Here is a 15,699-nt window from a genome sequence, read left to right as displayed (position 1 = left end):
TTAGTCTACACTCCCCCACTATTCCCCCCCCCCCCCCGCCCAGTCCGTCAGTGGGCCCTTCCCACGCACGCGCACACGCGTTAAGTCCCGCAACGGGACAGTTCATTAGGTACACCTATCAGCGCTCTACAAAGAGAGAATTTGTATTTATTTAAAAATATACCAAAAAAAATAAAAACTAAACAAAAAATGACGTAAGACACTGCCCTCCCACCACCCCACACACACACTCTTGGATCACGTATTCAGTCTGTTTATAATGTATAATATTCAATTTAGTCTCCATAACGTGAAAAAAAGTGTGACTCCAGATTGAAGTTTTGGTACAATCATGCCCCCCCCCCCAAAAAAGGGGGCAAGTACATAAAACAAGGCTTAAAATTTGTGAAAAGATGCTGGGGGCGTGTCCACTGATTGCACTGAAACCATGCCCCGCTCAGCTGTCAATCAATCAAATACCACTTATACGTCGGGGGGGGGGGGGGTATCAATCATTTTTCTCATGCCGATTCGTCATCCATCGATTTCAAATGCTTGTGCACGACGGGTCCTTCTACGACAACGAAGAGACATCTACAAGTATCATAACAGAAGGAGCAGACCAAAAAAAAAAAAAAGAAAAATGTTTACCCGCACATTCTTTCCAGTAGCCATGCAAAAATCATCAAATCCTGCGGTATGAAACTGTGACAAAACACGCACTCTCTCCTCTAAGGAGGTCAGGCTTTAAAAACAGTATCTGTTTTAGTTGCTTGTTTGTTATTATTCTTCTTATTATTGACAACACATGTCACAGGCTTCCACAAGTAGCTAAAGAATCCACGCATGGACTGGCAACAATGCAAGCGCAAGCGCACAATTTTATATCCCGGTATTTGATGGACTCGAATTGGGGGCTTTCTCAGTGTGCAAACCTGACACGTGGAATCCGCGCACTTTCAACCGCATGTAATGGAGACAAGAAACTTGACTACTTCCCCAAAAAATGTCACACACGCTTGTGAATACCTCCGCCAAGCACAAACACGAGAATGACGAGGGTACCCTTTTATGTGCCCCGTGACTTGTTGCATGTATAAAAATGAGTCTGAGAGGGACTCAAAGTGTTCTTTCAACTCTGACATTCAGCATTTTTAAAAAATCAGTACTCCTCCTATATATACAGTATATATTTTTTTCTTTTCTTTAATGAAATGCAGCTCCCAGGGCAACCTTACCGTCAGCGATGAATTAGCATACAGTTCAAAAACTCGAGAGCCCATTTAGAATTTCCTCTCGTCTCACAACATGACACCTTGACGTGTGTGTGTGTGTGCTCAGTGTGAAGAGAGGGAGGCTCTCTCGCAAACACACACACACACACACACACACACACACACACACACACACACACACACACACACACACACACACACACACACACACACACACACACACACACACACACACACACACACACACACACAGGCATACAGAGTGGTGTTTGATGAGTCAATAGGCTTGCTCCCCTCCTCATTACCAGTCTGACCTCGCTGTTTGGGCCTATGCAGGTGGGGTGACACTTTCTTGTATTTGGGTTGGGGGGGTGTGGGTGACTTCATGCCCTTTGGCGTCTTTAAATAAGGGGGAGGGGGGTGCAGTGTAGACTGCAGGTCATGTCTGACAAGTTGCCGGGCAGTGTAATGATGTCATGGAAACACAGACACACACACACACACACACACACACAAAGCCGCCCGTGCCACAGCGAGCTGGCAGAGGCGACAAAACCTCGCTTGTGTGACCCTTAAAGTGCCTTTCGAGTCATTTCAAACTTTAGCGACGCGGCGCTTTGGCATCAAAATGAAACTCAAATTTGTACGGAAGTAAAGTAGGGTCAGACTGATTGTGATAGTGACCCAAGGGATCAAAAATAGTCCCTCGGGGAGGTTTGCGGGGGCTTGTCCATGGCATGTCGAGAGTGGTGATTAACAAGACAGCAACCCCCCCCCCACCCCCAAGGATTGATTCGATGCATGTACATATCTCCCCCTCTCCCTCCCTTGTTTCTTTCTGACTTTCGGGTTGAGTGAACGCTGGCGCGTTTTGGCTGCCGCTGCTCAACCCGTATTGTTTTGTGTTTTTTGTTATTGTAAAGTGTCCTTGGGTGTCTTGAAAGGCGCTTATAAATAAAATCTATTATTATTATTATTATTATTATTGTACACAGTGTTTTTTCTTTTAATGTAAATAGAAATGATGCACATGAGTGATTACCCTTATCTGCGTCGCATCTACGGGCATGTAACTAGAGTTAGCATTTCCTCATCATTAATTGGACTCGGTCAAACGGGTTAAAAGCCTGTTAGTCCCGAGGCAACTTCCTCAGAGGCGATATGGACGTCCCAGGAGGCACAAACGCATCCGTGCATATGACCGAGCTTCCCACGCCTCTGAGGCGAGCCAAATTAGCATGACGGCTCATCGTCGTTTTCTTCTGACCCCCTCCCCCCCCTGCTCTGTTTGTTTTCAGCTAGGTGGCCAACTGATGAGGACATTTTTTTCCATGGGATTTTACATTAACGTTAGCATGAAGAATTCCTTGTTTTATTCCAATGATAACATTTTAAAGATTTCATTTAGACTACGATTATCATTAGTAGTAGTATTTAGTAGTGTGTGTGCGTGCGTATGTAGGTCATGGCTTCTAAACAATCGAATTTCCGAAGATCAGCAATGATATAAAGTGATGTCATCCAAGAATGCTGCCATCTGCTGGTCATAGTTAATTTTATTTATTTTTACTTTCCCAACTTAATGATCAAATCAGAGCTAATACTTAGCTTAGCATAAAAAAACACTCATTAGGATTCCCGTTGATGACATTTAACAACAACAGTATTAAGAGGATACAATGTCACAGTATTCACAGGTATATATTTTTTATCCTCTGCGAAACAGACAACAATCTTATTTGACTTCTTGACAGGGGCATGCCCCGCTGCAAAATGATTGGCTGCTGCATCAAGACAGGAAATTTGAAGTATGAATTACACTGCCCCCACCTGGCCAAGGCACCTGGACTAGAAAAATCTGCACAATGTGCATTGAATTGAATGAGCAAGTATGACAAAAACCTTTTGCTAAGCTTTAGAAATACCAGCTTGTACGCCCTTTTGTGCATCTGTGCCGCACAAACACGACAAAGCAAACTTCTACAAAGCCCCGCATTGCATTGTCACATTCTCCACACGGTGCACACACACGCCTGCGTGGCCACGTGTTCGCCGATTGTGAGTGCGAGAGAGCCCAGATACCGGAGCGCTTCAGTCACCCGCGGCCAAAGGGGGACAGATGTTGTTTTTGGGTGTAAGCGAGATCCCAGAGGTATGAAAGCTGAAATTCTTGAATCGAAATGTGGATGTCGGAAAATGTTCCCCCCCCATAGGAAATAATGTAAACAGAACTACTCCGCTCCCGTCGTAAAAATTTTTTTTATGCCTGTACAGGCAATAATTTTTGGGGAACATCGAGTCATCGCATACGTATTCTCACTGAGTACGTCTTTGCCAGCCAATCAAATGTCACACCATCTACTTTGAATGTAAAACTGAGCAATGCGCACTTGAGGAGAACAAGGCCTCGATCAGATTAAAGCTTGTACGCGCTGGAATGAGATTTAGCAGCAGATTTCCTAAAGTGGTTTCATTCAATTGACTCAACTATGTGCTGACAGTCCGTACAGGGAAATTGCACCCCCTGCTGGTGACATGCACTTTTGCAGGCCAAAGTGCAGAGAGTTAAAAAAAAAATCCTGATGTTATTAATGTCATATTTATGATTTTTTTAAAAAATCATTTGGTAGACTTCGCTCGGACTTCTATGGGCCACATTGCCTTTCTCAAGCATCCACATCATGCCTACCACACTGCCGCATCCGTTTTACAGACAGGAAGAGCACTCGCTCGCTCGCTGGCTCGTTTAGCGCACACGATAAATCACATCCGAAAATACATTCGAACCGACTTAATCCACCTCGCAATTACAGAAAACATCCAAATTATACCGAAATGCAGTCGCTCGGCACACAACTGTCCCATGTACAACATCAATTTGTATCGAACAACATGACAGGCTTGATTTAGACCAAGACGCCATCGAGGGCCAGCTATCTGGCCCTGTGAAGACAAATTTGAAATTTGAGCAGGGGTCACCAAATGTCAAATATTAGGCTTCAGGTGGTAAATTCAAGTCTATGCTTCTGATCGTGTTGAAGCCAGCCGAGAAGTCCTTGCTGGCCTTGACGGCTCCCCACGGCCGTCCCCAGACAGGAAGAGCACTTGCTTGCATTTTTTAATGTAAATCCCATCTGAAAATATCGTTAACTCACATTGATAATTTTATTTATTATTTTTTGGTAGAGTTTGTGTCTTCACTCTGCCTTGACTCGGGAGGAAATATGCAAAAAATACGGGCGACGTTGGGTTCTAAATGAGACGTTATGCAAACCCGAGAGCCGCCGCTGGCTGCTGTGTGGCGCGGCCCCCTGTCATTAGTGGTGTATCTCACCCACAAGCGGCAATAACCGACTAACCCCAAAAGACCCATGATCGCATATGCATCCATTGATTTACAGTCCAACCTACTGTTGGGCCGTGACACTTGAATGACCCAACCTAAAAAAAAAAAAAAAGTCTTCAAGCTGTTTAATGCCACTCCCAGTGGACGGGCATTGTCAAAGTAAACATCAAATAAAGAAGTGCTGCCAGACCAATTTTTTTTTTTTAGTCAATGTCAATTTGGGTATTCCAATAATGATTATTATATCCATTAATTAAAAATATGAATCACAGGCAGAAAAGTTGACCGTTTTACATTAACTTTGTCATTTACAATTTGTTTAAGAGGCAACATTGGGGCGGGGGATGTTTGTCATTGTCTTATGTGTACATTTGTCTGAAAATTTAGAAATGGTCTATTTTTGCTCATCGAAAGAGAGATAAGATTCAATAATCGGGCCCCATAAAGAATTTAAAACAGTCACTTAACTCTGCTAGCTTAATGCTAACACGAACACACTTGTTTCCGCTAACGAGTAGCATCTCGAAATCTGTGGGAAAATGCGTCGAGGAAGTACAATCAAACAAGATCATGTGATGAAAAACTCATTTGGATTATCTTGGAGAGGAGAAGCACGGTTTTTACAACCTCAACCTCCGAAACATGTCAGCCAAAATAATAAACGGAGGCATCCATTACAGGACGACGACAAACCAGTGCGGCAGCAAAAACGCCATCGATCAGTCTGTCTGTCACTTTACATGAGCGTCAACCACACACACGACACACAAACAAAGTTGCAAGCTCAGCCCAATGCGGCACTGCGATTTCACAGGAATGCACGCCCCCGCGCTTCAGTTCCAGGCCAGACCGACCCTGCTTACACTGGCAAAATATGAACCCGGTGGCATGGCGTTGAGCCGCAAAAAACAACCAAACCAAACAAATGTTGTACAATTTTCCTAATTGTGTGCACAAATTGAATCTGGTAACATATAATTGTCCAAAAATCTCACAAAATGACATCTTCCTTTCGGTCGGCGCTGCATTCGAGTGATTGGTTGCAACTGCTTCATATCCACATAATTACCCCGCGCTGGGTTTTGTCTCATCATTTTTTCAGCACAAAAACTCAAACTTCATTCACCAAATCCATAACATTGTTTCCATAGTCACAGCGAACCGCAAGAACATTCAAAAGAATCTTTCCGATCAAAATAGATGGATGAAATAATTCCCTCAATTGTTGATGACGTGCACATCATACCGAGAAAATCCAAAGTTGAATCACAGCTCTGTATTAAATATCAAATCCTTGGAACAGAGACAAAAAAACAACCTAATTAACACACCTTTTCCGACTCTGTTGCCTAACATGTGTTGACACACAAACGAGCCGACCAAGAGACGGCGACACACGGGGCCGTCTGTGATCATTAGCGCCGCGCGTCTAATTATTGTCCTTCCTGTTTGGCTCTGATGTCGGCCCCAATGCATTGCATAAACGAGCCTTGTCTGCACCAGATCACCCCCCCCCCCCCCCCACACCTTGTTGGAAGAGCAGCGCTTGTCCGCAGCCAACTCGGCGACTCAACGGGACCGGGAGTCGTACGCGAGCTAATAGGGCCGGTGAGATTCAATGCAGGTTGACTTTAGGACACAGATGGCCGCGCGCCTGAGATTGGACGGGAATATCGAGTGGTGACGAAGGTGTGTTTGAACACACTGAATGGGGAAAAAAAAAAATACAGATTCTGCAGGTGTTGGAATAACGCCATAGAGTTACACACCCACCCCCAATGGGTGAAAATCCGCAATACAGAAAAATAGAAACACTTGGAGCGCAAAACAAACAATTTTCCTATACCAAGGGTGCCCAATACGTCAATCGCGATCGACCGGTAGCCCGAGAAATGGTCCCAAATAGATCGTCAAGGGGTTTAGGGAGAATGGGGAAAGAATAAAAATAAAGCTGTGTGTGTTATTAAACTGCTACATTTTTTTTTTCACAAACTATCGTATCTATTTTATTCTTCTGTTTCGTTCATGTTTGGATTTATTTTCCAAGATGGCGCCCGAGTAGGCAGCCTTCGGCAAGTGCTCTTCAAGAGCCTTGCTTTTTTGTTCTTTTTTAGTGTTTTTGTCTTTTGTTTTGTCACATGTTGTTTGTTGTTTCATCGTGTGGACCTGATATTGGACTGTTTTCAGCGTTTTTTGGCCACGACATTCGTCAAAGGAGAAGTATCTGTGCTTGGTGGTTGCGCCTTCTCGGCAGCACGCCCGTACCAGCACAGATTTTGATTGGGAGGAATTGACTGTCGGTGCTGGACAGACCTGGGGCGCTTGTGTTTTTTACGCCTGTAATGGGCAGCATTTTTCACAACCCCGTTTTGTTCAGTGGCTATGTCGGCGCTGTTGGACAGTCGGCGTTGGTGCGGCTGGATGGATGGCTGCTGAAGTTGAGGATGAGGAGAGAGGAGCGTTGGCGCAGAGCGCCGATGCGTATTTGGAACTGAGAGTCGCCATTGGAATTGAAATGGATTTCCATGGGACAGGAGAAGTGAACCAATGTCTTTTTTCGTCAATGGATGCTACAGCTTCTTGTTGACATTGAAACTTAGCTTGTAGCCAACGTGTGCACATTTTGAGCATGACGTCTCTGATCCACTGGTTAAAGGACACTTTGATTCTCTCCTCTTTCATCTCAAACTTCTTCAAACAACAAAGCGTGTGATGGAAAAGTGGTTAGAACTGCACGGCTGTCCGTGTTTTATGTTATGTGTTGTGTTTATTATTTTACTTTATGTTAACTGTTTTGTAAAGCGCTTTGTTACAGCTGCCGCTGTTGTGAAAGCGCTATATAAATCAGCATGTATTGTATTGTATTGTATGTTTGGGGCCTTTATGGCCGTTGCTCATCACGGCCATAAAGGCATGAAAAGGGTTAAGGAATACAGTAGTTTGAGTTCCACTCTGAAGGCGACACTGTACATTCATAAGTATCTTTGGGAAAACACGTTTGCGCAAGATGATCTAGAAAAAAAAACACCCCCAAAAAACCCCCAGATAACTGGATAACAGATGGACCATCTGTCAGTCATCATCAAATGCCTTTCGAGTTCCACTGTCAAGTCACCGAGATACAAATAAGTGATAACGGTCCAGAAACCATGACAGACTTCAATTCATAGCTTGCTTCAGATGTCTGACAGTCTTGCGATCGTCCAGAAACAGCAGTGACAAAGCCGCTTTTCATATGTCTTCATAGAAAAAAAAGAGGAAAAAAATTTGGGTTAACAAGGCCTACGGGGGTGGAAAGCCTTGTGCGAGCTGCAGCACAAAAAACATCCGTGCTCCGCAGTCAGTCCAGGCGAGACGTCGTTAAAGTTCCAGAGCCGGAGCTCAGTCATAACTTCAACCACGGCAACAGAAGCCGTCGATTGTGATGAGCGAAGACTAAAACGGGAGATCTTGCTTGACGGATGATCGGTGTGGTCCAGAGGGCAAGACCGGAGGAGGAGGTGGGTGGATTTTTACAGTCCACAGCTGGAGCAACAGCTCCCCCTGGGGCAAAAGCTGAGAAAACACTACATTTGGTCTTCAAACTCTCACTCCCCGACAAATGTTTGGCGTCAAGTTGACCAAGACTGCAGCCGACTGGAAGAACCTTCAAGAATTCAATTTGGTGTAAAAAGCAGACTGCCAATTATTTGTTCCTCCCCCCCGCGCGCGCAGACGCTGCTCTCACTTTGGCACTTTTATGTGTTTACCAGCCTTTACTTTTACAACCGCCATTAAACACCCACCTCCGAGTGAGATGTTAATGCGCGGCCGAGGCAGGGAAAAAAAAAAAAGAATTCAACCAACGATGATTAATTTCAAGCTGGCAGGCTCTCCATCTTTTAACACCTCACTCGAGTCCATAACTGACCCTGACACACGAACAGGTTCGTGGTTACGAGAGCACATGTGGGATGGCGCTTGTTGGCAACCCACACATGCCCACGTACACCCTCAAACACACACACACAGTACACACATTCTCGATCCCTGCTGTATTTCTAATGGCGAAACAGCGGTACTTTTACGAACGAACATCTCCGGGCAGGAGGCGGGGGACACCCTGAACCGGTTGCCAGCCAATCGCTTGGCACACAGAGACGAACAACCATCCGCGCTCACAATCACACCTCGGGACAATTTGGAGTGTTCAATCAGCCTGCCATTCATGTTTTTGGAATGTGGGAGGAAACCGGAGTACCCGGAGAAAACCCACGCAGGCACGGGGAGAACATGCACACTCCACACGGGAAGGTTGGAGGTGGAATCGAACCCGGTACCTCCGCACTGTGAGGTCGAAGCGCTCACCACTCGACTACCGGGCTAACCGATTCACTTTTTACCGAGTGAGTTATTTTCGTCGCTTCGCTCTTCAGTACTCAGAGTCTTCACGTCCTAATCAAACTGAAATCACCCAAATAAATGTTTGCTTTGTTTTTTTCCCCCCCATAAATATCAATCACATGCAAATGTTCCCAGCTAGTCCTAAAAAAATGAGTCAACATTGTTTTTATGTTTTATTTCCGTCTCCCATGTTCCGCATCATATTGAAAGGGCTGGATTACAGCTATTATTCGGGAGTGTGAAAGCTGGCTTCTTTGTGCGGATATAAAACACATTTGTGATGACTGCTGGCTCTGTCGCTTCCCCGGATAGCAGCCGTTGGCTAGCGCGGTGGGCAAACAGGAAAGACAAACAATGCCCCCCCCCAAAAAAAAAAACACACATGAAGGCGGCTGTCTTACGGATGTGATGGTAAATAAACATATCGGCCTTTGGCATCAGGATTGATGAACAACTTGCCGCCTGAACATTCTCACCTTTCTCAATCCTCGGGCATTTTAACAGCCAGACTTTCGTGTTCTAATTATTTTATACGATTGTTTTTTGTTTTTTTTGTGTGTGTGTTCCCTGCTTCCACATGGAGACTTCTGAAGCTCAATACGTTGCATTGTAACAACATGGCAGCGCCTGACCGTAAATCAGAGCGAGTCCGGCTTGTTACAGTCAGGAGTCGTCGTGAGGCGCGAGCAGCTGCGCCGACAGCAGGGGAGCGCTGAATTACACTTGCGCATATGGCACCGCTGCAGCGCCAAACCATTCCTCACCCAAAGAGATGTTTCATCACAGAACATCGACGCGGAACGTGGATCTTTGGGAGTCGTAGGAGTACCGCCGATGTTCGGGTGTAAAATAGGAAAGACTTGTCGAGTCTCGGGAAGTCAAAATGAGTCTTTTTACGAGTTTTGGCCGAGCAAGGTCCAAGTCTGACAGCTGATGACTTAAGTCTGATTCGAGTCAAGTCATGTGACTCGAGTCACCAAAATTAGTCGAATTCTGTCCCGAAAAAATAATGGGCTGTAGTTGACCAAGCAACGGAATCATGTTGAAGTATCATGCAACTTGTAGTCTGATTTAAGATTTTGTGGTTTGACAAGTCTATTTTTTTAGTTACTTGGGAAAAAAAATGTTTTCTTCCTATTATTTACGGAAACTATTTTCAGTATATTTGAAAAATAATACGGTTGAAATAAATGGACCGGTAATCATTGAACGATCTGAAAAGACCATGCCCTCACTCGGTTGTTAGGTTATATATTCAAATTTTGGTTTTGTCAACAAAAACATCGCATTTTAAATTTTGGCCCGATTGAACGCTCGGAAAATATTCCGTCCTCACTACCGCACCACAACTGAAACACTGATTTGCCGAACTGAACGACGCAGGTGTACAAACACAAAAACACACCTTATGGATGTGTGTGTGTGTGTGTGCGCTTCCTCTCTCACAAGGACATTGTTTTTGCACAAAAAGTCCACCGAGGGAACCGCAGCCCCCTTTCCTAACATTTGTATGTGCCCCCCCCACCACCCGCCCCCCTCTTTCTCTATCCCATCCGCTCCCTTGTTCCCAGTCAGCTGGTGGGCCAATGCAGATGTGGTAGGAGGGGGGGGGGGGTGGCTGGCGGGGGCAACGGGAAGAGGAGTCGGGACAATGATGTGAAGCAAACAATGCACTCCCTACGAAAAGGCGCAAACGTGTGTGTATGTGGGGGGGGGGGCGGGGGCGTCAAATGCAAACATGTTGCAGTCCATTTCAGTGCTGGTATTCGTTATGACTGGATATGCAATGGCATTACATCATACAAGTTTACATCCAAGTCATGACAACATTACAATATAAGACCAAAGATGACATTCAACCCCTCCGATGTAGTCTTTAATCTGATTGGTCGATGAATCGGTCATCAGAGTTTTAGTATGCCAAATATCGGAAACGGTACCTGCCTCAAAAAAAAATAATAATAATTTTAGAAAATCCATATAGGTCAGGCCTTATATAGAAAATATCAATCGTATTTGACATGCACTGGACAAAAGTAGTCAGACAGAGTCCTTCTTAAGGAAACATTACGACAGTTTGGTGTCATTTAAGGCGTCACTCCAAACGATAAGGGGATTGAAAGCGCGCCGAGGTTCTACCACAATGTCGCAGTGTGCCACGAAGAAGGAATGAGTCAGCAAAAAAAACCCCAAAAAAACCCCACATTCCCTCACTTCCATGCTGAAGAACTTACAGACCGGCTCAACGATTTTGTCAAATAACTTTTCAAAAGCTAACACTCACCGCAGCGCAGCTTTGTCCGCCACCTTTTCCCCGGCCCCGCGTCCCGTGCAGGAGTTCAGCCTAACGTGCGTGTGAGCTTTCGGGAGCAACAAGTAGCGCGGCAAACAATGCACGCCAGCCGGAGCGCAGCAACGCGTCAGCAGAGCGGGGACAGACGGGGCCAGTCATCGTCGGGCTGACGCTCACATGGGATGGGGAAAGGCCAGGGAAAGAGGAAAGGGGGGGGGGGGGGGGTTGCTATTTTGTCGATGCATTTTGGAAGTGGGAGGGATTCTTCTCTTACCAGAAACTGTCTTACATTAAAGTGAATTTAGTGAATTGTTTACGCATATGGGAATTTTTTTGGGGGTGTGGCTAAAGTTTGTCAACATTTTTTTAAAGTTGTATTTGTTTTAACCATAGAGTTCATTTGTGTATGAAATGCGCTATACAAATATAATTGCCTTGCCTTGCAACAAGGTGCTCTCAAGCTGCTGGAGCCTATCCCAGCCATCTTCGGGCAGTAGGAGGGGGACACCCTGAACCGGTTGCCAGCCAATCGCAGGGCACACAGAGACGAACAACCAACCGCGCTCACAATCACACCTCGGGACAATTTCGAGTGTTCAATCAGCCTGCCATGCATGTTTTGGGAATGTGGGAGGAAACCGGAGTACCCGGAGAAAACCCACGGGGAGAACATGCAAACTCCACACAGGAAGGCCGGAGCTGGAATCGAACCCGATACCTCTGCACTGTGAGGTCGATGCGCTAACCACTCGAAAACTGGGCCACCCTATTTAATTTGGACTACACTTTAATACCGTCTCTGGACAATGAGGCACTCTAAAGTGGCCACGATTGCGGACTATCTAAAGGGAAGATTCAATTTCAGGGCGGCAAAAGCACCGGATAACTGCTGATGTGAACGAAGGCACTCAAGTGCTTACGTATATTGTGAGGGAGGACGTTTTCAGCAATTAGCTTGACAGAAAATTAGAAACTAATCTCTGACTTCATTACCATAAAGGGTGACTGCAGACAGATTGAACATAGAACACAAAATGAGCTGTTCTATGTTCACTTCTGTTTTTACATTTTTTTTCTTACTCCAAAACCCTGAATACCAAAGTGTCCCAGACACCGCACTGTATGAGGCAAAAAAAGAAAAAAAAAAAGAAAAAGAGAAACCGAATACGTCTCCTCTCAAAGCAATAATTATCTGCGTGAGTCACTCATCGATGAGGTTTTGGGTTCACCTCGGTTTCTTTTGCGAGGGGATAAAAACTGAGGCATTCTGGATGGCTGCGCATCCAAAGGAATCCCTGAGGTCATGGGAGAGGAGGAAGAAATGGAACAACACCAGACATGAAATAAGAGAGGTTCAGTAACCCTCCCCGCCCCGCATCCGATTCCAACTGTGAGGACGAACAGAAAACGGCAAACAGGAAGTCGCGTTCAGTCACGTTCATTCGAGCCAGCTTCTGCGGCCCGGCACCTGCGAGTCTCGATTCAAAAGATTCAAAATTGACTTAAAATAAAAGCGAAACGGTGGTCTCATAGGCTGATGCAATTCACGTGAATTTCCGCTAACGAAAAGTAGCATCGATGGATCTGCTGTTAGCAATGCGCTAATTCAGCATCGAAACAGCATCGACGGTCTCGTCAGCCAAAGTTTCAAGCATGAATGTTGTATAAACGAATACCGCAGCATCCCGCATCCTGTTTAAATCCGCAAGCTGTAATTCCATGTAAATGTAAACACACGCTAACACTCTTGGAAAAGGAGGTCAAGTGTTTGGGCAACGCCACTTCCTGTTTTGAGGTGAAGCAAAGTACGATGACTTTCACCTCAAGCATCAGTTCACATTTCAGGTTCTATTTACGAGGTGTGAGCTGATGACAAATATTTGAACTCAAAATGTCAAAGGAAAAAAATATATACTGTATATATATAGCAGTGGTGTCAATCTCATTTTTGTCGCAGGCCACTTTAGAGTTACGTCTTCCCTCGGAGGGCCGTTAAGAGAGTGAAACCGAATAAATGTTTAATCATCACATCGCATTATTACTTGTAAACACACAAAAAAAAGATGGCTTACTAGTTTTGAAATCAGTCAAGTATTTGTTCAATTATTGCTCTAGTGAGTGTAAACAGGGTAACAGAACTATTGCAAATGTTCACCGTTATTTATTACGTATGGCAATTTGAGATTTCGGTACGGATGTCAGCAAGGATTATGGAAGTTGACTCAGACAATTTGCTTTCGTGGGCCACATAAAATGATGTGCCGGGCCGGATTTGGCCCCCGGGCCTCGACTTTGCCCCTTTCAGGGGCAGCGGTTACTACAGTGGACCAGCTGATCATGTTATCAGGGTGCATGAAGGGGTTAAACACACAACCCCCCCTACTCCCACACTCACCCAGACAGTTGTCACTTCATTATACCACACGTTTGATAGTGAAACAGACTAAATGGAATCAATTATTCCACATATCACGCAATCTTTCAACCTCCAAATGGTTTATTTTGGTGCCCCAACCAACCCCCCCCCCCCCACACACATCGCACATAAGCGCCCTAGAATCTATTAGCGGTGCGTTAAAAAGGCGATTCAATTACTGACAGCGTCAAGCCTCAATTCTCCTGAGGCAAACACTAAACCAGCACACACCCACACCCACACACCCACACACAAATTAACACTGAATAAGAGCGCTTGTCTACCGTCTGAAGCCTCCATCCAGCTGTTGCTGAGGATTCATGTTCAATGACGATGAACCTCCGTCACCGGACGACTCATTTGACGGTCCACGAACACAGCAGCGGTTCAGTGGACTTTCCAATACGTGTTCTCCCCATCCACTAGATGGCAGGAGAGAGCTGGTTTGCCCTGACCTCCTCCTCTCTTTTGACACACGCACACTAATTCCAGTGTACGAGTGCCAAAACGAGACAGCGAACGTGACAAAAGACCACAGACGGAGGCAGACGAGCGGACCCGACCAACAGAGCACGTACGACAGAAAAGCGGAAATCGCACTGTCCAACCACAACGTTAAAAGCCGACGCGCAATCGATCTCATCTCTACATAATGTAGCGGAAAGCATTCAATTGAGCCGAACAAACATGTCATATTGGTAGATGGCGGCACTGCAAACTACGTGCGGGTGCCGCTTGGGCGTTGATGAATAAAGACATTGGAGCCAGATGACACACCACTCCATTAAATGTGGCCTGGAGGGCTACAGAGCGCTTGGTGCATGCAGCTTCATCATCATCATCATCATCATCATGCAGCCACCCACCACATCCAGAGAAAGTTTTTTTTTTTTGGTCCGCAAATGGAGTTCGTCACAGTTTTATGGTGTCATGTAGATCAGTGGTCCGCAACCCCCAGGTCGCGGACCGGTACCGGTCCGTAGGTCATTTGGTACCGGGCCGCACAGAAAGAATAAATAATTTACATCACTTCCATTGTATTCATTTTGTAATCTGTTTTATTTTGAAAAATTACCAGATTACCGCTTCTCGGCCACTGAATAGGTTACTGCTAAAATGAAACCCAGGAGCTAGCAAAATGAGGAAAAGATACAAACGGCTTTGGAAAGTTTCTTTGGGAAGGGAAAAAGGCCCAGCCAGGAGACAGAAAAGGAGCATACGACTTTCAAGAAAAAGAAGGCTACATTTCACAGACAGTATCAGGAGTCCTACTTAAAATGCGGATTTATTTTACGTCAGACTCATTGTCGACTTTTCAACACAGGCCTACAGCGCCCTCTTGCGGTTTAATGTGAAAATACCATGTGAAATGCTATAATGATGTGATGATTATTTTATACATAAATCACTCCAAATTATAAATCGCACTCCTGGCCAAACTATGAAAAAAAAAATGCGATGTATAATCGGGAAAATACGGTACTTGAACCGATTGTGTCCCACCTTAGCAGTGGATAAAAAAAAAAAAAAAAGTATGCCTCCGTGTGTGTCTAAAAATGAGTGACAACATCTTGCGTTGAGCTCCCGCTGGCAACTCACGCTACAATGCGGAAGAAATGATTTAGGGTTTGCGCTCGCCGGACACGGCACAATTGTAGGCTATTTTAAAACCTGCGAGTCCTTGTCCTACTAGTCAGCAGACAAGCTCCTCGATCCCAAACGATAGCAATCATTTTCCAATCCGTCCAGGCTGAGTCATAAAAGCCCCGTGTTCTGCTGGCTCTTATACAGTAAGGACACTGCCGCTGTTGGGTTTGCGCTCGTTATAAATAATCATTGTCTTCATCTCTCTCGCTCGCTCTCTCACGGCTGAAATGACAGCTCACTGGCCAGCCGGGTCAGGCCAGAAATCCACTAAAGGCTGATGATTGCCTGTGATTACAGCCTGCATCCTCCCAGATACCTCCCGCCGACCATCTCCTCTGGGCTCATCTGGTCAGGCCTGCCGGAGGTAACAGCTCTCCTCACTCGAACATTAACCGGAGGC

The 15,699-nt window shown here is 45.4% G+C and overlaps 1 protein-coding gene across 4 annotated transcripts in view; it reads right to left on the bottom strand.

Moving 5' to 3' along the window:
- Positions 1-15,699, bottom strand: part of LOC147187809 (SAM and SH3 domain-containing protein 1-like) — a 112,826-nt gene that overhangs the window by 40,519 nt on the left and 56,608 nt on the right. Inside the window, exon 1 of one of the 4 annotated variants that reach the window (XM_086099960.1) lies at positions 11,228-11,368. The exons of the other annotated variants lie outside the window; for them this stretch is intronic. The gene's annotated coding sequence lies outside the window, so the exon portion shown is untranslated. Of the gene's footprint in view, positions 1-11,227; positions 11,369-15,699 lie in introns of those variants that run through there. 4 annotated transcript variants of the gene reach the window in all.

This window comes from Hippocampus guttulatus, chromosome 20, assembly GCF_054856545.1.
Source record: "Hippocampus guttulatus isolate MCC_2025c chromosome 20, RoL_Hgut_1.0, whole genome shotgun sequence".
In the NCBI taxonomy this organism is placed as follows: domain Eukaryota; kingdom Metazoa; phylum Chordata; class Actinopteri; order Syngnathiformes; family Syngnathidae; genus Hippocampus; species Hippocampus guttulatus.
The sequence above is the reverse complement of the archived record's forward strand: the minus strand, read 5'-3'. Positions and strand labels throughout refer to the sequence as shown.